Below are 26,220 nucleotides of genomic sequence, written 5' to 3'. Positions count from 1 at the left end.
GGCAAGTGCCGCAGGCGGTCTGGCCCGCCTGGCGCTCGACGGGCGCGCTGGGCTGGAGTCACCAGTGCTTTCTGGGGCAAACCCAGCCTGGTCCCCTGAGCCAGAGCCTCTTTCCTGCCCTGAGAAAGAAGTGTTACCCCCATTTTGATCACAAGGATGCTTAAAGCATCAAAGAACGAAAAAAGAAAGTTGATGGTCTGGCGGAGGGGAAGGGCCGAGGGAGGCCTTGGGGTCGGTGGGGGCGGGGAGGGGGGCGAGAGATCAGAACACGCGCTTGTGATCTCCACCAAGTAAGTGAAGATTTTTAGGCTGGGAGATCCCGCTGCTCTGGGGCCCAGTGTCGTGGGAAACCCCTCAAGGCCGAGGTGGAGGTTTTCGATGTCTTCTTCGATGGGGGGGGGGGGGGGCTTAGCTGCACCCCCCTGAAAACCTCGGGGCTCAGTTGGACGAGGAGCTTTTGGCGCCGAGGGGAGTGGGAGGGCTTTTTCCCAGGCAGCGGCCGGGAGCACAGGGCTCCCGCGTCTCCTTTGCCCTCTAGTCTAATAACTTCGCAGAAATGCGGGGCCAGTACACCAGGAATTGGAAATGGACAGTGTTAAATAAACAAGGGTCTCTTTAAAATTCTCATCCACTTCAGATGTCTAAAGTAAGATTGTGATGATTTTGTCACGGTTTGGTAAATTTACCCCTTTAAGAGGCTTTCACAAATCCCAGAACACACCTTCAGCCAGATTTGAATATAGATTTAGGTTTTAAAACCCAGAAGCTGGAAACACCGCTTTATCAAAGAGAATTTCCCTTTAGCTTAGCAATGTGCTGAGGCTCTTAAAAGATTGGATCTGAGTGAGAGGGAGACAGAGACAGAAGAGAAAGAGAACCTAGAGACAGAGAGAGGCAGACAGGAAGAAAAAAAAAAAAAAGACTTTCTTTTTCTTTCTAGAGGAATTCTGCCCAGACTCTGCAGCAGTTGCTAGCAAGCAAGCTTTCTCCTGGATGTCTCCTGGAAAAGTTGCAAAATCGCTGTTCACCTGTAAGAACATGCTCTTTATCTTCCAGTCTCTTCTTGTCATTTTGGAAATTGCAGACAGCCGGGCTCAGGTACAGTCCCCACAAACCCTGCTCTAGGTCAGGACAAAAGCCACTGGCTTTGGGGGGAGGAGGGGTCTGGGTTGTTGTTGTACTGAAAATCTTAGACGCTTGGTGGGAGAAAAAGGCTCTTTGGGTGAAAAGTCTAACTCTTGGTTTTCAGTAAGTCCTTGAACTTCCAGTATACTTAACTATATAGTCATTGTATGGTCTCATGTTTAACTTCCCCCCACCCCTGGATCCTGTGTCTTTAAATTTTTTTTTTCTCTATGAATCTGACTTATGGTAGCTTGTTTGTATCTTTAAATAATTTTCGTTACCAAGCGGATGGTTTTAATGGCCACAAGTACAATTACCTTGCTACAAATATGAGATATAAGTATTCAGAAGCTAAATGAAGAAAACCAATACACAGAGAATCAAATTATTTGTCAGAGTTTGCATGCAGCTTCCAAAAATGGCTGATATTCATAGTTTGAAATCTAGATTCCGTCTGGTGCTTGCTGGCCTTACTTTCTCCACCCGGCATGCCAGGCCAGTTTAAAATATTCCAAACTTTCCTGCAAGTTTATTAACAGTGGTAGTGTGAGGGAGAGTGGAGGAGTGGGAGGAGAAAGCAGATCTAGGGGTTCTTCCAGGCTAATTTTTTAAAAAGAACAAAACTCATATTCTGTGAGAACACAGCCTCTCAGGGGGAAAGGAGCCCGTTAGACTCCCTGAACACTTACTTCAGAAATATGAAGATTAATTTTCAGTCATTTCAGCAATTCAGTGGACAGTGAGGGATCAGGTCTTGCCTTAGAATTGCCGCGATATTTAGGGGAAAAAATCATTTTTCATTAGGTTTTAAGATGTGTCTTTATTAAAAACTTTGACAAGATGAACTCTAATTAAATTTTTAACGAGGGTTGAAGATTGGCAATACAGGCAGAATTTGGGGAGAAAGGGCCGGCAACAGATCACTTATAAATGAAGCTTGGGCTTGCTAATTCTCTGCATTGCAGTTGCTTCAGAAAAGAGGGCAAGGAAAGAAATGACTTCAAAGATAGGATTGTGCCGTCTGGATAAAAGAGTAGGAGGCAAATTCCAAATGTAAAAAAAGAGGAAAAGAGGACCATGTTGTTCCGGAATGAAACGGATTAAGATTGTGTGACAAGTGCGAGATGTGGGGCTGTGAGACATTTATGAGCTGAGTGGGAGCTGGGAGCTGTGCGTCTGTCCCTGGGTGTGTGGGGACCAAGGGTGTGTGCAGACCAGGTTAGGGTGGGGGATAGAAAGGGCCTGTGTGAGTTTGAGAGATGGAGAGCACAGTAAGGGGTGTGTGTGTGTGTGTGTGTGTGTGTGTGTGTGTGTGTGTGTGTTGGGAGGGTGTGGACGGGAATGTGGATGGATTGATGAAGGGTGGTAGCTGTCAGTTTATATAATTTTCATCTCCTGGTCCTGAAGTTTCCTTGAAATCAATTCTACTGCAGGCAGCAGCCTCAAGCTTACAGAGCTGATATAAAACAACCATTACAGTCCAATATCTTGGCTGTTTGCAAACTTCATTTAAAACTGGGGGAAAAAAGACCTGGGAATGGTTTTGTAAGAAAGGAAAAAGGGAAGAAAAGAAAACCGCAGTGAAGCTTTAAACTAGTTTGGATAAATCTCTAATCTTTTATGTGTAACCTTTTACAAGCTTTATTTCCCGTATATGAAAAGCTTCTTTTATATGGGCATGACAGACTTTGCCTTTGGATTTTTAATTAGAGCCCATCAATTGTAGCCATATTTAAGAATCAATATAAAGTAATCCTTCGAGATGGGATAAGGTTTTAATCGAAAATCTAATTTCCCACTCTTTACAGATCATTTTAAGGGGCTGGTTTATTTTTTAAAAAGAGGTCAATTTTTTAAAAGACATAACATCTAAAACCTGAAAAAAAAATCATGCCTGAAAAACAAAAAAAACTGATGTTGCTTTTCAAAAAAAAAAAAGTCTGGCTGTTGTTGGGAACTTTATTCTATTTAGAAGAATTTGACTTATTTTTTCCCTCAAACACTTTAATGTGGCTCCACTGGGAGTCTTCACATTGAATGGAGAGAGGGAAAAAAGAAATCGTTTGTCTAAAACAGTATTTCATATGCAAAAGATAGTAACTTAAAATTGTTATTAACAAAGAAAACATAGATCTTGATAGATCCTTTTTCTCTATGAGCTCTCAAATTCCCAAGACTAGGAAATGAATAGCACACACTTCATTTTTGTTCATGGATGCAAACTTTTCACTTTCATATTCAGGAATGGATATTTTTGAGCATTTTTAAAACTTCAACATCAGAATTTTGCAATTTTAATTTTTTTTTACAATTGAAAAGATGCCTGCCACGAAGGCATAGAATTTTAAACAGTTCTACCAGAGTCACTGCCTTTCAATTTGTCTTTAAAAAAAAGAAGAATGAATGAAAGTAAGGAACGAAACAAAAACTAATTGCAGGTGGCCGGCCCAGACAATTTTTGCTCCTTAATGATCAGGCTGAGGTATTTGTTCATCATCTAAAAGTGCATAGTGCATTTTCAACAAACACCACTGTATCAGCTCTACACTAAAAGGGATCGCCCCAAAAGTTTATGGGCATATTTCAGACAGTCACTGACTTTTTTTGTTGTTGTTATATCTGTTAAGTGCCTCTGAAAAAAATGAACTCATCCTACTTGCTTTTGTAAATCTGAATGAGGCGGGTTTGAACATATTTGATACGCATGCTTTTCTTTCATCTGCAGAAATTTCAATTTATGTAAAAGCCTGGCGTTTAATGCACGACAGGACCCCATACCTTTTAGGGAAACTCTTGTATTTCTCCGCAATCGCGTCTGATGAAAAACCGGGATTTTCCCATTATTATTATTTTTTGATGTATAAATATAATGCATCTTCATTAGGAAAATTGACTGCTGTGCTCACGACAGTTCTTAATTGAAAAGGCAACCTATTTTAATGGTGTGGTTGAGAAGATTACATACTTTATCCAAACACAAAGACAATTAATAATGAGAAGCAGGCTGCTGCCATGTACTCTAATGCGGTTGCATCAATGTCACTGGGAAGTGCTCATACCTGAGATACGTGGTGCAAACTCCCCCGACTCCCTCCTGCCCCATTCATCCACTCCTTCATTTGGGTTTCTCAATGAGCCATCAGCCGGGCGAGCTGTGATCGCGGCTAAGTGTCAGGCACCTCTGTCCGCGGGTCGCGCGGTCGCGGGCAGCCTCTCCCGACCGACCGGAGGCGCTCACACTGCGGGGGTCTCCGCGCGCGGAACCGGGCTTGGGCGGCCCCGGCCCCCTGCGCGCTGGAGGGTTTGGAGACTTACGTTCTGAGAAGTTTCCCAAAAGGGACTGAGCTGCCTGGGAGACTGGGTTCTGCTTTGATTCACTTACGGAAAAGTCGTGGGGAAAATAGCTTTGAAAACGGAGAGTACTGGGGAGGAGGGACGTCTAGGCAAATGGTCATCCGACGAATCGACCAAGTTTCCCAGTGGCACCTTCTCCAACTCTCGGGCCAGGAGAGCGAAGCGTGTGTGTGTGTGTGTGTGTGTGTGTGTGTGTGTGTGTGTCCGTGTGAGTGCGCGCGCGTGTGTGTGGAAGGGCGGGGTGGGGTGGGGGAATCCGACCTTTCCTAGGGTCCAGCCAGCCCCGACTCCAGGCAGGGAGATGGCGAGGAGGAGGCGGCCACCTCCGGGCTTTTCCTTTCTCAGGCGCGGCACGACCCGGCGGGCGAATTGTGGGAGCAGCGTGAGAAGGGAAGACCCTGGGCTCCCGAGCCTGGAGGCCGAGAGAGCGGCGGCGCCCCATGGCAGGCGCTCAGGGTCGCAAGGACTCGAGGGTGCGGTCTGCCCTAGCGGTCGCCAGGCCCGGAAGGCGGGCACAAGTTGGAGAAGGGTCAGATCTGAACTGGGGTCTTTATGAGGCGCCGAGGAGCCCGCGAAGGGCTAGGTGCCTGCTGTTTGGAGTCAGTCCCACTGCTCCTGGAACCTTCTCTGTCCTGATCCCTTCCCCAGAGCGGTCTCCCAGCTGAGGCTCCAGCAGCTGGGGGCGGGGGTGCCCCTCCACCGGCATCGCCCCTCCCCCCAGTGTGGGCTAGGGCGCGGCTCCAGGCTAATAAGCATACTCGCACCAGGTGGTCACCTCCCTTCACTAAAGGATGGGGGGGGGGGGGAGCTCCCTGGAGGAGTTCTGGAGGCTTCTGGCATTGGCCAGCCAGGAGCAGCGCCAGGGAGAGCGAGACTGCTGGGGTCCCAGCCCATGAGAGGTGCCTGGGAAGGAGGAGAGGGGAACAGGTAGCCAGACTTCCAGGGCTGCCCAGGACAATCACAGGCACCTTCGGCAAAGGAAGAAGGAAGGAGCCAGGCCTCCAGGGCCCAGCTGGACACCTGCCTTTTCCTGGAGGGACAGCATCACAGCAAAGTGACTTGCACAAATGCACAGGCCCTCCGCAGCCCTCGGTGTCAGCCTTGTTACCCTCAATCAAACATACCCCACTTTCCCCATTCCCATCTATTCATGTACAGACTTCCTGCAGCCGTCTTTTTTCTGTGATTCTGCCCACTGGTTCGGGAGCCTCTCCAAGCCTCTGAAGACAAGCAGACCTGGAGGTTTTTTCTGAAGCTCTTCCTCTCCCTCCCTCAGGGCAGGTGGATCTCCATTGCATTGTACTCTGCCTTTGGTGAGAGGCGGCTATCCGCTACTTGGTGTAGTCTAGGAACCTTCTGCCATTCTTTCCCATCTCATCCTTTATGATGTATCTAGAGCTTTTCCTGTTCCTTTTGACCGCCTTTTTCAGATTGCAAATGCTGAAGTACTCCAGTTATGATTTATGAAGCAAGCCTTGGTTTCTGCTGGTGGTGAGAGCCTGTGTATCAACTGGATATCAAGGGGGAGACCTGCCCTGGCTGGTTTGGCTTAGTGGATAGAGCATCGAAGAAACAGACATGGTTTATAGATATTGAGTATCTATAAAATCAGACTGAAGGGTCCCAGGTTTGATTCCAATCAAGGGCACATGCCTGGGTTGCAGGCTCGATCCCCCCCCCCCCCCGCGTCGTCCCCCCCCCCCCCCGGGGGATGTGCAGGAGGCAGCCTATCCATGATTCTCTCTCATCGATGTTTCCATCTCTCTCTCCCTCTCCCTTCCTCTCTGAAATCAATAAAAATATATTTAAAAGGGGGGGAGGGCGGGGAAGACCAGGTCTTGTAGACCAGTAAGAAGTGGTTCTCTTCCTAGGATAGCTTGAACCTTAGATGTCATACTTGCCCAACAACGTCAGAATAACAACAGACTAACGAGTATTTGTGGATCTGTTTCTTGGCATTTGACCTATGGATGCTAGAGGCATCTTTATTAGCATGTGTGTGACTTTGGATAGCCACTCAATAATGACATTCCTAATCATTTATTGAATACCATTTAAGCTAGTTCAGTAACAGACAGTAGCTCTTACACTAAATGGCAGTTTTCTAGCAGCTTATTAAACTAATGAACAAGCAAAAAGAGAAAGCTATAATTGCTTCTAATACTTAGCTCTGAATATGACCGTCACCACTTAAGGTACACACTGACCCAACCAAAAGTAGGTGGTATGCTCTGGATTACTTTTGTAAAGGCAATTTCCTCTGGTTGTGCTGTCTTATATTTGAAGCACAAAATATGTCAAAGAAACACGAAGAAACAGACATGGTTTATAGATATTGAGTATCTATAAAATCAGGCTCTAAGTTTCTTCTGACCATTTCTTACTGTTTCAGTAAGAAACAGAAGTAGCAAAGGCCTGAATGAAGGCTTTTTCGAACAAAGAGACATTCTGTAGATATTAGATATGCACCAAGGAATAGGTAACTTCAAGTGTCTCTGATAAAACCAAGGACTTGCTTGGAGGAAAACCAAGCAATTCCTTTATCATTAAGAAATTCTTTTAAATGTCCTAGTAGATAACATTGAATATATACAATCTCAATCAACTCTAAAATCCCAATGAAGACATTCCAGTAAAAGCAAAAAACATTCTACAATAGACCATATAGTCAAATCCGACTGCACATTTGGATCAATTTTCTCTACTAAACAATATAGTCACATGTGAATGGATACTTACTTTTCATGTATAGGATTGTCCACTGAAGTCTCTGGTTTCTCTAAAGATGTGTGGTTATCAATCTAAGAAGTCTCTAGAACACACATATATTTTTAAAAGTTGATTGTAAAATGAACTCACATTTATTCATTCATTGATCTATTCATTCAACAAAGATATTTGGGGACCACTATGCTTTGTGCCAATGTCAGGAGTTGATTATGTCTAGACTGACTCAGCACCATGAACTAAGTTATTTTTTTTTCTCTCATGCAAATCAGGAGCAGATATTTATAATAAGCATTTGATCTAAAAGTTTACACTATCCATTCTTTTCTTTAAAATTCACCATCCCAAATATGAGGGCAGAAGTCATATTGGTTTTTCTGGTTTCCAGAGTATAGAACAGTGATGGCGAACCTTTTGAGCTCGGCGTGTCAGCATTTTGAAAAACCCTAACTTAACTCTGGTGCCGTGTCACATATAGAAATTTTTTGATCTTTGCAACCATAGTAAAACAAAGAGTTATATTTTTGATATTTATCTTATATACTTAAATGCCATTTAACAAAGAAAAATCAACCAAAAAAATGAGTTCGCGTGTCACCTCTGACACGCGTGTCATAGGTTCGCCATCACTGGTATAGAACATTATTGGGAACAAAATTAAGCCTGGAGAGCCTTGTCAGTTGCTCAGAGTTGTAAGTACTTGTTGATCATCCACAACAGCGTTCCCAGGGAAAGCCGCAGGAGTGGTTTGCATAGATGACTTTTAATGTTCAAATTTGATTTGTTTCTAAAAAATACAATCAGAAGGCAACTGAGTGTATAATTTATTATGTGTTTAGATAGATTATGTGCTCTCTTGTAGAAGAGAATTTTTTTGCATAGGAATAAAAACACATTTGAGATTTAACTCCATATTTTTTAACCGATATCTAAAAAAATAGACTGATGTGTGTATACTATCAATACATTCTTATCTTCTTTCTAAGAGAATGGGAAAAAGTAGTATTCAAAATAATTATAAATAGTGTTTATTTTTAAAATCCCCTTTTCTGGGCTATGGTTGTTGTAAACTTGTTTGTTTGGGGCCATTTTAGCTTCAACTATTTGCCAGTCCTCAAAGTTGAAGGGTTTAATTTCCCTTTGAACTCAGGATTTCCCATGTAACAACCTACACTCAAATATAGTATTTCCTACAAGATGTTTCCCCCCTTGTTTTTAATTTGCTTCCCACCCATAAAACAGACATCACCGTGATTTTTCCATAGGTCATTGATGGACTTAGTGAATGTGGTGATTAAATGGTAGATTAGAACTGAGTCTCCATAGAGGTGGCCGGTGTATAAAGCCTCTCTTTTGCTGGTGAACTCTAATAGGAGGAATTAAATGCCACCTCTTAGGAAGCTATCTTACTGATCTATGTCTCTTTGGACCTAATAGAGTCTTTGAGCCATCTCTTCACCAATGGTTATTTCATCTTTTGAGAATGATCTGTGGGTCATAGTACCCATGAATAGCCCGTGGTCTGTAGAGAGGCCATATTGATGAATGCCTTTAGTACAAATTATTCAGAAGCTTGTTGGGTTTGTTTTTTATTTTTTAATCCTAAAAACATCCAAAAAAAATCATTCTTTGTTTTCCAGTTTTGGTCTTTTTAATTTCCTACACAGCTAAGAGGATATGAGAGCCTCTTTGTTCTGGAGCTGCCAATTCTGTTGTTCAAGGTGTTTGTTTGTTCCAGGGACTGCACTTATGATTTTAAAGTACCACAAATTCTTGAAACTAAGCCCCTATAGTTCTTATACCACCTTACCAGCTTAGATTGTGTGTTCTTGAGAATGAAGAAAAAAAGTTTCCATGAGATTAGGTAGCTATTCATATTATAAATATGACTTTATTAAATTTAACTGGCAAAGAGATGTATTGCAAGTAAAGAAGGTGAAAATACAGGCTTACAATATCCAGGACTGAAAATAGAACATTTAATTTCTGATTCTCTCTGCAGGTGGGGTATGAAATAGAATGCCAGTGTGGCTGCTGCCAGAATGCTTGCCTATTTTTACACTTTCATAAGGGATGTGGGCAGTGGAAAGGGATACTTATTGAAGCACAATAAGGTTTATGTAGGAATCTATCAGGCTTGAGGAGAGTGGGATTTGCCTTATGGAAGAGAGTGTGTCTCTTGACACCAAAAAGGTATATGAGAAAGACAGTGCAATGAAAAGGGGATGAAAATCCAGACACTCCATTAGCAGCCTTACCCTGTGACAGACCCAGAGGCAACTCCAAAGCCACCAGGGCAACTGCCTGTTCAGTTTGCCAAAGAGCCAGATGCTGTTGCTTGGAAGAATCTCCTCCACAGCTTGATGTCTGGGTCCTGTGATTGCCATCCAAAGAACAGTGGTGGGGCATGCTGGGATGAATGCAATCCCAGCATCCCACTAGAGTGCTTTCTTTTTTAAAAAGGAGCCATTTTAAATTAAATAAGTTTTCAAACTTACATGCTATTTTGAAAATTTGAAAAGGAAACTGGAGGACAATAGCACAAATCCAGGCTGTATATTTGAAAAATAAAATCTTCTTAAACCTAATTTTGCTCATGGGTCATATTTAATTATCCCTTAAGGACTGGGACATTTAGAAGAGAAAAAAGACCATCCACCATTCACAATGATGAAATAAAAATCACTACAGTCTAGAAGAATGGTCATGAAGATAATATTTATGGTTTATATTGTTGATTATGATCATTTATAATATTTATTTACATGAAATAAAAGTAAGATTCAATTTTGGTATCAGAATTTTGCAACAGAATTTTTATTGTGGGTGTCACTGAATGTGCATTAAGATAAAAAAGGCAATAAGAAAAATGATAGGTGATGTTTAGAGGGAAGAATCATGCCTGAGTGATGAATCACTAACACCTTAAATGGCAGTAGTATTGTCACACAAAGCAAAAACCCTCTTGTTCAAAATGTGTGTTAATATCTACCATGCTATAGTTGGGTGAATAATAGCTGCTGTATGTCTTTGGGTCATGCAGACCACTTCAACAAATGAATGCAATTTGATTCCAGTCTACAACCAAAATCTTTGCTCTTTTTTGTGTGTAATCTTTTATTTTTGTAATTACAGGAATTGTTTCCCTTTAATATTCACAGGCTTTGTCTAATAGCCTGATAGTAAGTACCCAAGTGCCAGAGTAAATCTGTAATTTCTTTAATCATTATGATCAATGTGAATCATGGCATGATTAATGTGGCCATGGTAATAGGTAATAGTTAAAAAGATAATCAAAATATTTGGATAGTTATAACTTACTATAGAGCAGTGGTTTTCAACCAGTGGATTTCTTCCCCTAGGGGACATTTGGCAATGTCTGGAGACATTCTGGTTGTCACAACTGTTATCTAGAGACCAGAAATGCTGCTAAACATCTTGCAATGCAGAGGACAGCCCTCCACAACAAATAATTGTTCGGCCAAAATGTCAATAGATGCCAAGGTTGAGATATTCTAATGTAGAAAAAGAGATAATGTATATAATAATGTTGACATTTAAAAATTATAGTTATTACCAAAATACAGCTAGCTAGCTATATAGTATCACTAATCCAGATGAAAAATAAAGAAACCTCAGGCACTCAAATATTTTCAAATATCTTGAGGTTTGAGATCATATAGGCAAAGCATAAAAGCATAATATTATTCCTACTTTCTGTAAAATCTATTTTTCATCCTCACCTCAATTATTATTTAAGCACATAGCTAGCCACATCTTGATGAAACCCGTAGTAACTATTAGTTATGTTCATGTTTCATGAACAGCATACTAATTCAGCAGGGAAAACTATACTAAAGAGTTTTGTTTTGTTTTAGTTTTTAACCTTTCTCCTCTATTTCTAAAAATTCTTTACAAAAAAATCTGGAAAATATGTAAAATTATAAAAGAGAAAATAAAAAATATCTTACCATCTTAAGTTTTTAGTTTCTGTAAACTCAAACTTGTGTACACGGGCTTTGATTTCTTAATACAGGAACAGATAGTCTTTGATAAAATATTTCACTATGGTTAAGTTTTCATGATACTAACTCCTGTGCAAACAGATGAAAGTGAAATTTTTAGTCATTTTAATAATTTCTCAATACTAGTTTTCCTCCCTTTTTTGAGTGTGATTTTTTTTTAAAATGGGTTCAGTTACACTAAATGAAAGGCATCTCTTTATAGAGAAACTTACTTGGGGCTGTCATCCTGTCTTATCTATTTTTATCTAACCTTATGTAGGGCTTGTCTCCTAATAGTTCTTTAGCTCAGATGCTTATGCTAAATTTGTTGTTCAATGGCTAATACTTCTGTCTCAGTTAAATCAATGGGTGAAGATACAGCACTAAACAGGACTAAGACTTTAGTCACCAGTAAGCCTTATGGATCCTGGCAGGGAGATACAGGCACAGAGCCTTTGTCAGGGAATAAAACCCACACAGAAGGGGAGGAAGAGTTGCCAGAATGGTACATTGGTCCAGAATGGAAAAAGTACAGAAGCTAAAAGCACAGATCGAAGTTAATAGAATGAAGCACAGCCTTTAAATATTGAGCAACAATGAGCTTGAGCATTTGGGCAGTTATGCAAAACAAGACTTCTGGCTTATTTAAGCCATTAATCTTTGGTTTCCTCTTCAGACCCACATTACCGCCTGTCAGGGAAGCAGAAGAGAGAATGGAAATGACCCCTAATCATCAGAGCCCATCTTTTCTAGGACTTTAAAATAGGGACTAGTCCTCCAGCTACCACACATTTTGTTCTATGGGGTTGAAAAGGACAATTTTATGGAACCGTCCTCTTGAATATAAAACAAGAGCTTCAGTGAGCAGTTTCTAGAGCAGAGCCCCTTCCTTCTTTGCAAAATAGGTCTCATTCCTGGAAGTGTGGCAGGTGGCACATTCAAACAGTAACAGGCTTATGTGAGGTGCTTCTTCTTCTTCTTCTTCTTCTTCTGCTTTTTTTTTTTTTTTTTTTTTTTTTTTTTTTTACATATTCTGAGCAATAAGATTTAGAGGAAGGCCACCCACCCTCTTGTGTCCACCAAGGTCAGACACATGGAAAGGGACATAATGCAGGGCTTTCTAAAGGTTGCAAAAGAATCATTTGAGGAGAAACGAAACATACTGTGGAATGAATAATATGACAGTTAGTAAAAAAAGAATGTAAAGAAAGATATACAACTGAAGTATGGATTCTTTCCACAGACAGGAATGGATGAAGCCTTTTGCCAGTAAGACTACAGAATTATTTGCCCCGGTTCTGTTTTGAGTCTTCTTCCTCATCAACTGATGATGGGTTTCTGCTGGCCACCTGTGGGTCTGTCCTGGCCACAATAAAGTTGGCCCAGGCCAGCCTGGCCATTTATTTGAATTAGGGCTAACTTATGGAAATCATAGACTCTGAATTATCAACTTTGAAGTTTGAATTTAATGTCAAGTATCTTTAATAACTGCATTTTTATAACTCCAGTTACCTCTGTTCCTATTTTTGTATGCAAATATCTGAATGGGCTGCTCATTTACTAGTAATTCTGTGTCTGGAAATTTCTATGACTGTCAGTTACAACACGTGTGTTATTTTGTTTTGCTGCTACGGAGGAAGGGGCCTCTACAGCTAGCCCAGTGTTGATGGGGAGAGAATGATAATTCCTCTGAGCACCACCTAGAGAGGATCTCCTTTTTTCGTTACTTATAGGTCCTTGATTTAAGACTACTTTCTGTCATGTTCTTACCTGCACTTTCATCATTTACTAAAACATGAATCAAAGAACCATGTTTTAGTTAATGATGTCTTAGTTAACTCCCTTTGGGAGTTTTGCATTTACATGATGTCCTTTTATATGTGGTTAGTATCTGCAGCACTCAACTTCTTCCCAGAAGAAGTTTTTTTTTTAAAAAAAGAAAAAATCAAACGGAGCATGCCTGGCCAGGAAGCACTTGACCCTCAGGATGGGGGCTGAGAATGAATGAGAGTACAGAACCCACTTTAGTCACCGTTTTTTAAAATACAAAGCATGTGTAGAACCCTAGGTAAACAGAAAGAACTATTATGATAGGAAGGTCTTATGGGCACTTCTATAGCATAGCATAAAGGGTAAATTTATTGAATTTGAAGAAGAATGGCTACACTAATGACTCAGTGAATGTCGTGGAAGGCATAGAAATTTCTAGAAGAAGAATTTTGAATAAAGTTCTCCAGGCCTTCTTTTTGAGATCAGAGATGATGAAAGAACTCAACAAAGGAACTATTTTAGCTGATCACATAGACTCACATCCCCAACTTACCCAGCCCAGTGGTAAAACAGGAATATGTTTACTAGTGGCCATTGTGGAATCTCTATGTTTGGAGATCTTTGGAGAAGATTTGGTTAACTAATTTTATTTACATCTGTCAGAACATAATCAAATGGTTCCTGAAGTTTCCTTCCAGTTCTTAGTCTATGATGCAAACACAATTTTAAATTTTAAAAATTTTATTTTTATCAATAACAGAGGGAAATGTTTACTCCCAACTAGTAAATTTTGTTGTGAAATGATTTACTAACTTTGAAATTGTCACTTAAAAAAGCTCACAGTCCCAGATTGCATAGTTCTTTCACATTTTTTGGTATGTACTTTAAAATGTTTTCCCTTATTCCTTATAGTTTTAGCATTATTTACTATTTATTTACAAATTTATTACATGTCATAAGTTATATTTTATCATTCAGAGGCCAGCATAAACCTTAAAAATATCTAAACCATTTGTTATATCTTGAATTATTTTTTTAATTACTTTTTTATTGAGGGTTATCTCTTTTCTGCATCCAGCATGGCTAGACAGTGGTGCAGTTTCTGAGTAGGGGCGGCTGGGGATTGAGAAAATGAAAGAGAGAGACAGACACAGAGATGGAAGGAAAAAGCTGGGGCCGGGTGGGACCACTGCTCTCTTCTGATGGAGAGACAGGGACCCAGCACCGATACAGCGTGTTTATTTTATACCCCAAATACCAGGAAGTTTCACCAAAGGTCATGACAAAGGAGCTTGGGTGGGTCAGAGTCATATTCATTCCTGGTGCTTGGCTGGATTTACATAATAAAACCCACTCCCTGGCATCTGGGCAAAAATGAAGGTCAAACTGAGAACACTTCTGCCTTTTTGGTAAGGTGTGTTTCCAGGACGTGGCTTTGCCTATTGCCCTAGATTCAGCTGACAATTTATTAAAGAAACTAGAGGCACGGTGCACAAAAATTTGTGCACTGAGGGGGGGGGATCCCTCAGCCTGGCCTGTGCCCTCTCGCAGTCTGGGACCCCTTGGGGGTCATGACCACCTGCTGGTTTAGGCCCACTCCCTGGGGAATTGGGCCTAATCTGGCAGTCAGACATCACTCTGGCAGCCTGGGAGCCCTCGGGGGATGTCCACTTGCCAGTGGGGAGCAGGCCTAAGCTGCAGTCGGACATCCTTAGCGCTGCTGAGGAGGCAGGAGAGGCTCCTACCACCATCAGCCTGGCTTGTGGCTGAGCAGAGCTCCCTCTGTGGGAGCACACTGACCACCAGGGGGCAGCTCCTGCACTGAGCATCTGCCCCCTGGTGGTCAGTGTGTGTCATAGTGACCAGTCATTCCCAGTCTTTCTGTTGTTAGGGTCAGTTTGCATATTACCCTTTTATTATATAGGATAGAGGCCTGGTGCACGGGTGGGGGCTGGCTGGTTTGCTCTGAAGGGTGTCCCGGATCAGGGTGGGGTGCCTGGCCAGCCTGGGTGAGGGGCTGATGGCTGTTTTCAGGCTGGTCACACCCCCTTCAGGGTGGGGGTCCGCACTGGGGTGCCTGGCCAGCCTGGGTGAGGGGCTGAGGGCTGTTTTCAGGCTGGTCAAGCCCCACCCAGTGGGGACCCTCACCCCATGGAGGTTTGGCCAGCCTGGGTGAGAGGCTGATGGCTGTTTTCAGGCTGGCCACACCCCCTTTAGGGTGGGGGGTCCCCATTGGGGTGCCTGGCCAGTCTGGGTGAGGGGCTGAGGGCCGTTTTCAAGCTGGCCAACCCCCCTGGCGACAGAAGCTCCCAGCCTCTCCTTTTTTTCTTTTTTATTCTGGGATTTATTTACCTTCTATAATTGAAACTTTCTTGCCTTCAGTGGAGCTCAGAGCCGTCCAGGAAGCTTGGTTTCCTCCATTACTGGAGCAACCAAACCTCCTGCTCACTTTAGCTGTGTGGCTGCCAGCCGCCATCTTGGTTGTGTTAATTTGCATATAGTCGCTCTGATTGGCTGGTGAGCGTGGCTTAAGGCATAGCGAAGGTATGGTCAATTTGCATGTTTGTCTTTTATTAGATTAGATGCCCAGGTGCCTTCCCAAGGGCCCTCTACACTTTTTTATTTTTTTAAATTATCATAGAGTAACATTGACTATTTTGGTGTACAGTTCTGTGAACTTTCTAACATATGTATAAATTCATGCAACTGCCATCACAGTTGGGGTGCTCTGAACTCTTTTAATATTAGACACCTCCATCCTTTAACAACTATGCCACTGAAATCCATTCTGTAAGGTAATTCCTCAGTGAGTTTATATCCAGCAAAACAAATAGTCGAATATATTTACTGAAAAAATGTAAAGTAATAAGTGTTTGTCCACAATAAGTACAGTGCTTTATTAAAGACTAGAAGCCCAGCACACGATTTGAAATCCCACGGTGCTGCCCTGCCTTGACACCCAAACCTGTCCACGCAGAGCTCCAGTGCACCTGGCCCAGCCCCCAAACCCTCTGGCCTCCTCTGGCTGCTTCAAGCCCCGACCTCAGTCATTTGAGTCGCCTAGGGCTGGTCCCGCCTTCTCTGGGAGCCTCCCTGCTTCTGCCCAGTCTCCGGAGCAATGCCCCAGCTAATATGCTAATGACCTGGTCGTTACAATTATGGCGTATGGGGCATTAGCTTATTAGCTCTTTATTAGTATAGATATTCTAAAAAGACCTAGACCCATTGTGTTCAAATTAATTTTATACAATTCCTTGTTTTCACAACAGCTGTCATCATTAACAGAAAATAACATATGCACATATACAAGTCAATATGAATACCAATTTTTTCAAATTTTGGAGATTTCATAGTACCTCAACAAGGTTTAAAAATTTAAAAAATCTAATTTAAACTATGGCATGGATTTATAATCAAATTATAACTTAGAGCATTTTTATTCATTTACCTGCTGCAAAACCTACCCTGATTATGTTTTTTATTTTATTCTTTCTTTAGAAGTTGCTTAAGACAACTGGAAGAAAATATGATTTCTACCACAAGCCACCAGAACAAAACAAACTCCTTACCATGCCAGACTTATATATCCTAAAAATACTACTCTCAGGATTTTTTAAAAAATAATGTATTTAAAGATTCTGCCCATATTTTTATGGTTGAATTGGATACCTCAAAATGTTTTGGTCATTTTGACTTGTGTAAAATTTCTAAGAGCAATTAATACTACATGCAGAGTCTTTTTGATGGGCAAGGTGAATCAGATATTTTAGCAATCTCAAAATTGCCTACCTGTTTGTAGATATACAGTATGATAATATTTTTCTATAGGGCCAGTTTGTATATACACAGAGAAATAATAACATAGGTAAGCTAGCATTTTTGGCTATGATTTATTTATTTATTTATGGGTTTTTTGTTGTTGTTGTTGTTAATCCTCATCTGAGGACACTTTTCCATTGATTTTTAGGGAGAGTGGAAAAGAGACGGAAAGACAGAGAGAAACATCAATGTGAGAGAGATACATGGATCGGTTGCCTCCTGCAAGAGCCCTGACCAGGGCCCGGGGCCGGGTGGGGAGGAGCCTACAACCAAGGTACATGCCCCTGACTTGAATCAAACCCGGAACCTTTTGGTCCATAGGCTGATGCTCTATCCACTGAGCCAAATGAGCTAGGGCTGGCTATGTAGTTTCTTAGAAGAACATAGGTGTAATTTTTAGGTAACTAAGTTGGAAAAGTCAAGGATGTGTGCTCCACGAATCACAGTCAACACACTGGATAGAATTCTGTTAAACAAACCCCATTCTTTCTATCTCTTCTTCAGGTAGAGAGGCTATTATGAGACAGTAAACATAATAGGGTTAAAAAATACCTGGAAATTTAGTACGTGGTGCCAGAGAATAGATCACAATAGTCAAATGTAATAAGGTTGGATTCTGTGTATTCCTCCAATTTTTCATTTTCTTTCAAAGCTATTATTTCACCCTTACTGATAACCTCTCTTCAGTTAAAATAAAAATTACCATTAACATTCACTCACTTTTTGCAGGTTCTGAACAATTTTTTAATCCAACAAGCTATTTTACCTTACACAATAGATGGGTCTTCGCCAATAATCTTCATTGTTGAAAACATCCAATGGCTTTTTAACAATTATATGACATTCATTGTGTTCCATTTTCTTTCTATGGCAGTAAATGCCCTCTAAAGCACTCCAACCAGTAAGGTACATGAGGTATCACTTTCACAAAGCTATGCTAGCTGTCTCTAATTCAATTATTCAACTCAAAGACTTTCTTCAATGCTGCAAAATTGTTCCGATATGTGGTTGCTGGGGTTGTAAAGTGTTTCTTTATCTGTTTTGCTTATCTTTTAAAACTATTTTACTTTGTCATGAGGAAATGGTTTCAGATTTTTTTTTTTAATTTTTAAGAATGACCATAGGAATTGTAAGTAGTTGTCATTTGTATAAATGTAAAGAAGAAATGAGCATCTTGGGGGGTGGGATGGGTGGGGTGGGCAGGGGATGTCAGCATCTCTACCCAGGAGGAAAGACATGAGGTTAAAGCTCAAACTCTGTACCACCCATGGCATTGCTTCTTATTGTTCACCAGCTCCCACCCCCTTATTTCTGGAATAAATCTATTTGGGTCATTTGGTTATTTACTTATTATCGCGAGAGGGTGGGCAGGGTAGTACTACCTGAACTCCAAACACACTCAAAATGCAACAAAGGTCAGAGGCTCAAGCGGATTAAGCCCCTCTACATTTTATAGTGATTGTTATATTTACTTTTTGAAAACCCTTCCAGGTTTAGCCCACAATTTTATTCTGGAAAAAGGTAGAAATTATATTGGGTACATTATCAATATGTCGTTCTTTGCCACTAACTAATCATGATTCATTTCTTCTCTTGTAAAATAAAAATTTGGAGTTAGTTTGTGATAGGTTTTTTTCTTCCTTTCTGAATATTTTTAGGCACGGAAATCACAGATGCCAAAATCTCCCTCATAGGTTTGATTCTAAAGTGACTGGAATGAGGAACCATTTAGCTGAGATGATTTTGTCTTTTTTCTAATCCTCCAAGGTTGATGGTTGTATCTCTCAATCTGGCTGCACCACTGTTAAAGTTTTGAACAGAACTCCGGCATACCTATCACAATTAACCTGCATTGCTACTCATTGACCCAGGAAACTACCAAACAGTAGTGTTTCATGGACTATATTAGCTAGAAATTCACTAATTGCAACATTATTCTTGGTGAACAACAACAGTTATGGTAACAGGATGTTAACAGATATTGGTGCTGCTCAGTGAACCCCATGGTTCAAAGAGTTTGGATTTTATGGTCATAGGGCATTTTCTGACTCTAAAAGGCAATGCAGAGAAACTTATATGTATATTAAGGAAGACCCTTGAGGAAGGAAGACCAGGCTGCATTTACCATGAGAGGGGCCAGTCTCTGTCCTTTAGAAAGATCTCTGCGTAGAGAGTTGTCTTGTTCTTGAGGTTATCTGTGTACACCTAGCTTTTCATCTCTACTTCATAGAGCTAACACACTTCTTTTCTCACCCATGTGTCATAGGCATATGTCAGGTGGCACCTTGGACGTTCAGCAGACCAGGAGTAGATAAGCTGGTGGACAAACTGGGACTTCCTGAAGAGATTGACAGCTTGGCTATTTATCAGATTTATTTTTTTTCACTAGTCATATTGAGGTATGCAAAGAATGTTCAGGGAAAGGCCTGGGAGTGAGGAGGGGCAGAGTCTGCTATGATTGGGTCATCATCAATAAAGAAACTACTAAAAAAAAATAAGTTAAAAAGAGAAAAAAAATGGAAATTTTAGTTTAATTAACCCAACCAATTTTTTTTTCTCCAGAAGAATAAGTGGGTTTAAATAAATGAACTACACTTAATACATATTAATATTATAAGTACAGATTCAGCAGAAACCTGAAACAATAAGAACAAAAGAAATGGTGAGCACTGTACACAGATATGCATAAATAGTAGCTGAAGGTGAATCTTCATGACTGAGGAACCATAGTCCCTAGATATGTTTTTCTCATGTGAATTATAAAATGTTAATTCAGATATAATAGTTCATAGTTGACTTTTTTCCTTTCTTCAGCAAATGCCTACTAGGAACAGTGAGCGATAAGCTATGGGGCCGTAGGCAATGCAATCCATGGGAATATACAGAGAGGCGAAAGCCACAGTCCTCCCTGGGTTATTCAGGGTCCTGGCAAAAAATAGATGGTGCCCTCAGGCATGGCAATTGGGGAGAGTTTAATGAATGGCTATTTGCAAATGTATTGGCTGGGGTGAGGGAACCCTTAAGGGATAGTGAAGCACCAGGAGATAGCAATATTGAGGAGCCATTTCCACCCCTAAACCTGAAGGGATTAAAGGAAGGAGCAGTTCCTGGATCCCAGAGCAAGCGGTTGCAGTGATTATGGCTGTGGCGGCAGCAGAGAGCCACCCCATAGGAGCTGTGGCCTTCAGGAGAAGAATGCTGACATGCTGGGTCCCGGCAAGGAAGGGACCGGGCAACAAATGCCCCATATTTTCTCCCATCACCTTCTGACTTCCAACTGGTGACTGTCATTGGTTAAACTCAACCCCAAACCAGAGAACAATGGACACAATCCATGAAGCTCAGCAACCCGGTATACAGAACAGGGTGAGAAGGGCACAATATAGTTCTAGAGGGGCAAGCAGCAGACCCAGCACACTGACCATAAGATATGCAGGCGAAGAAAGCTAACCACAACATAAGGCCGCAGTACAAAAGATGCCACAAGATAATTGATGCGTGGTACAGACAATAAGTCCTGGGTGAGGGGTGTGGTATAACTCAGGGGAGACTCCTAGAAAGAAAAGGAATACTTCTATGGTTGTGCCTTTTAAAATGGTTTAAGATTAGGTTGGCACAGAGGAATGTAGAGGTTGCGGTTGTGGGGGTGGGGCGCGGAGAACAGAGGGAGCAAAGATATGAAATAAGAATAAACATGACATGATTGAGAGATTGTATCCAACTGGCTAAAGCACAGAATACTAGATGCTGTAATGAAAATGCCAGGGACTTTCTGTGGGAATGGTGATTCGCTTCCATGTCTGAAAGTTTCCCATATTTTTACTGAGTACCGCTGAATGCCTTGTGCTCTGCAAAGCTTTTGGACAGAAGACCTTGAAGATAGGATATCTGGCCCCAATAACCTTGCGCTGTTGCTTGCCATTCACATGAAACAGTTAACTAGTTAATCGTAAAATAGACAAAATGCCCAAGTAATTATTGGTATTTGGGGTTCAAAAAAGTAGTGGTCCAGACTGTGTAATCCCTGAAGCGTGTTCACTCATTCTTAAAAATTCATCCGGCAAACATTTCTGAAGGTCTACCATATGGCCAGGCACTAAGTTGCAGCCCCTTGGGGTGGTCCAGAACCAGGATCCTATAATTGAGAGTTCGGCTCAGACCAAACATCACCTAGGTTAGGCAAGAACTGAATAAAGTGTACTCTTCCAAAACATACCTGAATGCACCCACAACAGGTGTTCAATAAGCCAGTGAATGAGATGGAGTTAATAATTAAAAGGAAGAAGTGTTTGTTATACATTTCTATATCTGCAAACGGTTCTGAAGATGGTCACTTACATGGATTTCCAAAATCTAATCACAGGGCAGACTCACTGTCAAAGCAAAGACCTGGCCTGTCTTGTCCACTGTAATAACCCAGCTCCCAGCTCGGAGCCCGGTACAGAGCTAGAGCAAGATCTACATCTAGGATAAATTAACAAATGAATGCATACTTGAAGCAAGTATTTTTACAGTTAGGTTGCTTGGGGTGCTGGCATTCCTTGGGGGAGTTTTAGGAGGGGTACATTAAGTAGTTAGCATTACAGTACATTAAGTAGTTCTTCAGATTTTTAATGACTACTCCTTGCAAGTACATCGTAACTTGCCCTCACTTTAATTCCTCATGCAGTTGTTTAAATGTCTCTAAATATAAAGATGGAAAGCCATGTCCTGCATCACCCTTGAAAGGCAACCCATGAGGGCAACACAAGAAGATGCAGGGCTTCTGTCCCCGGCCGGGGCCAGGTGTGTATACCTGTGGTTGGTCTCAGGGCCACTTGCACTTTTACTCTTGTTCCTTTTTTCTGAGAGCTCTACCTTCTTTTCCTACCACCATTAAACTCATATTAAGTCATTCTCAAGTGCTTCCCATAAACACCAAACGAGAAGTACAGCTGCGAGAAAAATTATCTACCTGTGCGGAATAGATTACTCTTTTAATTTGTAATCTGAGTTACATTCATTTTAGAGAAAGGAGTTGGGGTGTGCACCCTCCCCCCAGCCCCATTTACTCCACAAGGAGTGTTGTTGTTTTCTCCTCTCCAGGGTAGCTTTAACCCCACTGGCTTGTTAATTGTGTTATCTGGGGGTAAATTTCTATTTACTGGCTTTTTAAACATTTCAGTTTTTATTTGCCATTGGATACAAATAGAGATCTAAGTTCAAACTGATTTTATGGCTTATATAGAAATTGAAAGGTAAGATTAATATTGTCAGATGATGATGGATATGTGGTCATTTTAACTTTAAAGCAGGCAGGCCTCCTTGTGGGGTGCATTACATTTTACATAAACAGATTTCTCATCTGGTCGGCTTTCAGTTGAACAATTCCTGCCTCTGGGAGGATGAGACAGGAGCTCCAGGCTTTCAGGTGTCTTTAAGATCTGGGAATACCCACTGCAATCCAATTGTGGGCGAGGTGCTCTGTGCGCCAATTTCTTGTGTTTATATTTAGAAAGAAATAGAAAATGATTGTTAGGGCTGATGGCACCCTGCTGACCTGGAGACGGAGTTTGTGATGAGGGGGTTTTTCAGAATCTTGTGGCTGAAATAGGATGAATTCCTTTCACTTGAACAAAAGATTATTTATGATGAAAACCTTAACCCATACACTCTCAGACAGAATCAAATATAAAAGAGGTGAAGGCAGTCTGAAACACATGGATGAAAAAATGTTTTAAACATGTGTGCTAGGAACGGAATTATGGCATGGGCTACTTTCAGTTCTGAGTATTTGTTCCAATGTGTGAAATTCTTGTCTTGTTTTAAAGATTCCTCCCCCCCACCCCCCCACCCCCCTCCGCGCCTGCTAAATATTCCCAGGTATCAATATGCAGATGTCTGTCCCAACATTCAGTTTCTAATTGTATATGTAATATTCTAAGCAAATATTTTTACTGCAGATTATGAAAATAAACTGGCATATTTAATCCCCCCATAATTATTATTGTGGATGCTATATAAAAATAAAAGCAAATGTTTTTTGTTTGTTTGTTGATCCTCACCCAAGGATATTTTTTCCATTGATTTTTTTAGAGAGAGTGGAAGGGAGGGAAGGAGGGGAAGAGAGAGACACATCATCGATTGGTTGCCTCCCTGATGGGGGTAGGGGGAGGCTGGAGGGGAGGGAGAGATAAACATCTGCTTTGGGCTGAAGTATGAGATTTTAAGTTGAGAAGTATCATTTGAAATAATTTAAACATTTTTGAAATGTCTCCTGAACCTCAAGAAATTATAATAACCAATAAAATTAACTATATTTTTATTTTTAATAACCTTTATCAATAAGAAACAAAGATAGTCTGATTTTTAGACTATTATTGAGCAAGCCCTAATTGAGTAAGCCTCAAGTATTTTAGTAAGTAATCAAGAAAAGAAAAAAATAGTTGGCTTGATCATATGAGTTCAACCTTTTTGGTTGTTTATTTGTTTTATTTCAACCTATTAAGTTAATAGTTTATAAACTTAAATGAAAAATTTAGAATAATTATTTTAAAACTCATGTCTAACATATGCATGGTTAGAGTAGCAAGACTACAGTGATGAGTAGGCCCAAACAAGTAATGGCTCAACACATGGAATTTGATTTCTTGTTCATGTCAGAGTCCTGGGAAGATGAACAGATTGGTCAGTGGCTCTCCTCCATGCACTCACTCAGGGTACCAGTTTGTCAGAGGCTCTGCCATCTTCAAATTGTGGCTTCTATAATCACCATAGTTATCTCTATCACAGGCAGCTAGAAGGGAGAGAGAGTAGGAGGGCATTATGAGCAAGGCCTGGAAGTGGCACATGTAACTGTTCTTGGTCCATTGGCTAGTACTCAGTCTCATGGCTACCTAACTGCAAGTGGAGTCTAGCTCTGTGCCTAAGGAAAAAGGTCATATGAAATTTGGTGACTAGCCAATAGCCTCTGTCACAGTCCAGCAACCTCCCAGCCTCACAGAGTATATGATGCATAGCAGGACCTCCATTAATATTTGCTGAATTGAGTATGTATAAATTACTTTCCAAGTGAGTATATAGTTCTATAATATAGCAATAAGATACTCATATTTCTTATTTTGCTACTGTGACTTGGAAATTTCTTATTTATTTGGATAGTCACTTGTTTCCCAATTCTTTACAAAAAAGTTAAAGATAAATTGTCTAATAAATATTATTCTATGGTTCAACATAGTCTTCATAATTACAATGTTGCAATTTGTTTACTAAGGCTTATCAGAAAGATGGACATATTTTTGTTTTTATAGATAAGATATAAAGGCATTGACTTGGCTGCAGTAATTTCTTAGGATAAATTCCTAGAAGTGAAAATATTGGATCAAAAGGAATAAACAATTGCATGATTTTTGCAATGTATTTTACAGTATTGACAGAATGGAATGCAGAGCTCAGTGAGGCTGCAAATTCATCAACCTGAATGGTACTTGAAACATACTTCACTACCTAAAATGTGTTAAATAGTACAGTTGTATTATTTTCTATTTGTTTGATTGTTAATGCCATTTCTTCACTATTTTCCCCCTTCCTTGGAAGTCGTTCTTCCTATTTAAATATGATAACTTGTTGAGTGCTGTCATTAAACATGCTACTTAAAAATGAAATGAAGTCTTTAAAGTTAAAGACTTCAGAAAAGTACAAATGCAGGGTTCTTTAATCTGAGAACTCTTAAAGCTATGAACAACGTAAACCGATGAACAAAAACTGATGTAAAGACAGAGAAGCATCGATCAGATGCTCAAAACTCAGAGGGAAAGCAGGGGAGGGTGGGGGGTGAGGGAGAAAGATCAACCAAAGGACTTGTATGCATGCATATAAGCATAAGTGATGGATGTGGACAACAGGGGGTGAGGGTGAGGGCAGGATTGGGGGGATGAGGGAACATTGGGGGGATAAGGACACATTTGTAATATCTTATTCAATAAAGGGGGAAAAAAGAGTCCACAGATAGCCTTAAAGCAGCAGTTCTCAACCTGTGGGTTGCAACCCCTTTGGGGGTCGAACAACCCTTTCACAGGGGTCGCCTAAGACCATCGGAAAACACATATATAATTACATGTTGTTTTTGTGATTAATCACTATGCTTTAATTATGTTCAATTTGTAACAATGAAAATACATCCTGCATATCAGATATTTACATTACGATTCATAACAGTAGCAAAATTACAGTTATGAAGTAGCAATGAAAATAATTTTATGGTTGTGGGTCGCCACAACATGAGGAACTGTATTAAAGGGTCGCCCATTAGGAAGATTGAGAACCACTGCCTTAAAGTAACAGTGATACTCCTGGAATTGTGGGAAGGATGCTCTGAATAGGCACTTATCTACATTTTTCTGAATATAGAGTACATACTTTTTTATCAGATTTTTTTTCTTCCATTATACTTCCTTTCCACAAGCAACACAAGAATTGGGTCTGTCAGAAACAGAAAAAAAATATGTTAACTTCTGGCTTAATTTTACTCTAGGACTTTAGTTTCCATTGGTTGCTAGTGATACATCAGAGGTGCCTGATTGCTGGGTTTAAGTGACAGAATTAAATACTAGTTCAGTGGAAGCTTTTTCCTTTAATTGCATGTTATTAAGAGTCCAGGACTCTATGACTCTCAGATATTTGGCTGTATGTGACTAATATTTCTAAGCTTTAGAAGCATTGGTCAAAAGTTTCAACAATAATGTGTTGTTATTTTTGAAGGATAGTTCCGACTTTTCCCAATAGTGGGAAAAGTAAAAACAATAGTACCAATGAGAGAAAACCCTGGGTTCATGGTAAGTTTTAGAAGTAAACTGAATCATAGCTGAAGGCAAAAGTAAAGAAGAGGCAGAAACACAAAGTGATGTGAGAGAAAGATGAATACTTTTGGTCCGACACTTGTAATAAGTTAGGAAGTGAATGATTGCATAGCGATCTCATCTCTGAGTAGACACACATCCCTGTAGAATGTAAGCTCTGTGACAGCAGGAGTCTTGCCTGATCATTGATGTATTCCCAGCTCTTAGAACTGTGTCCATGATAGTGGTAGGCATTTCATGATTATTTATTGAAAAAAATTCATAATGCAAATACATCCCAAGTGGGAGAGCACATACCTTGAATTCTTATGGGCAAAGAGGCAGAAGAAAAACGATCCAACTTGCTACAGTGACCACTGTTGATGACTGATTAAACAAACATGTTGGGCATTGATGGTGTGCCAGGCACTGTGCTGGGGACCACAGAGGTTACAAGTGGTTCACAGTCTGTAAGGCCAGTGACTGCACCCAAAGGAGCCTTAGAAGGCGAGGAGCAATTTTACTCCTCCATAAGCTCCAGTGTCATCTTTCCTTTGAATCGGTGTTCTCTGACAAGGGAAAGGAAAAATCGTAATAAGTTAAAG

The 26,220-nt window shown here is 40.8% G+C and overlaps 1 long non-coding RNA gene across 1 annotated transcript in view; it reads left to right on the top strand.

The window, feature by feature from the left end:
- The first annotated feature begins 803 nt into the window (after positions 1 to 803).
- Positions 804 to 26,220, top strand: part of LOC132217260 (uncharacterized) — a 114,800-nt gene continuing 89,383 nt past the window's right edge. Inside the window, exon 1 of the long non-coding RNA XR_009448871.1 lies at positions 804 to 1,098. This is a non-coding gene — a long non-coding RNA (uncharacterized LOC132217260). The remainder of the gene's footprint in view (positions 1,099 to 26,220) is intronic.

The sequence above is a fragment of the Myotis daubentonii genome, chromosome 1 (assembly GCF_963259705.1).
Source record: "Myotis daubentonii chromosome 1, mMyoDau2.1, whole genome shotgun sequence".
Taxonomy (NCBI): Eukaryota; Metazoa; Chordata; class Mammalia; order Chiroptera; family Vespertilionidae; genus Myotis; species Myotis daubentonii.
Note: the sequence above shows the minus strand (reverse complement) of the source record. Positions and strands in the feature narration are given on the sequence as shown.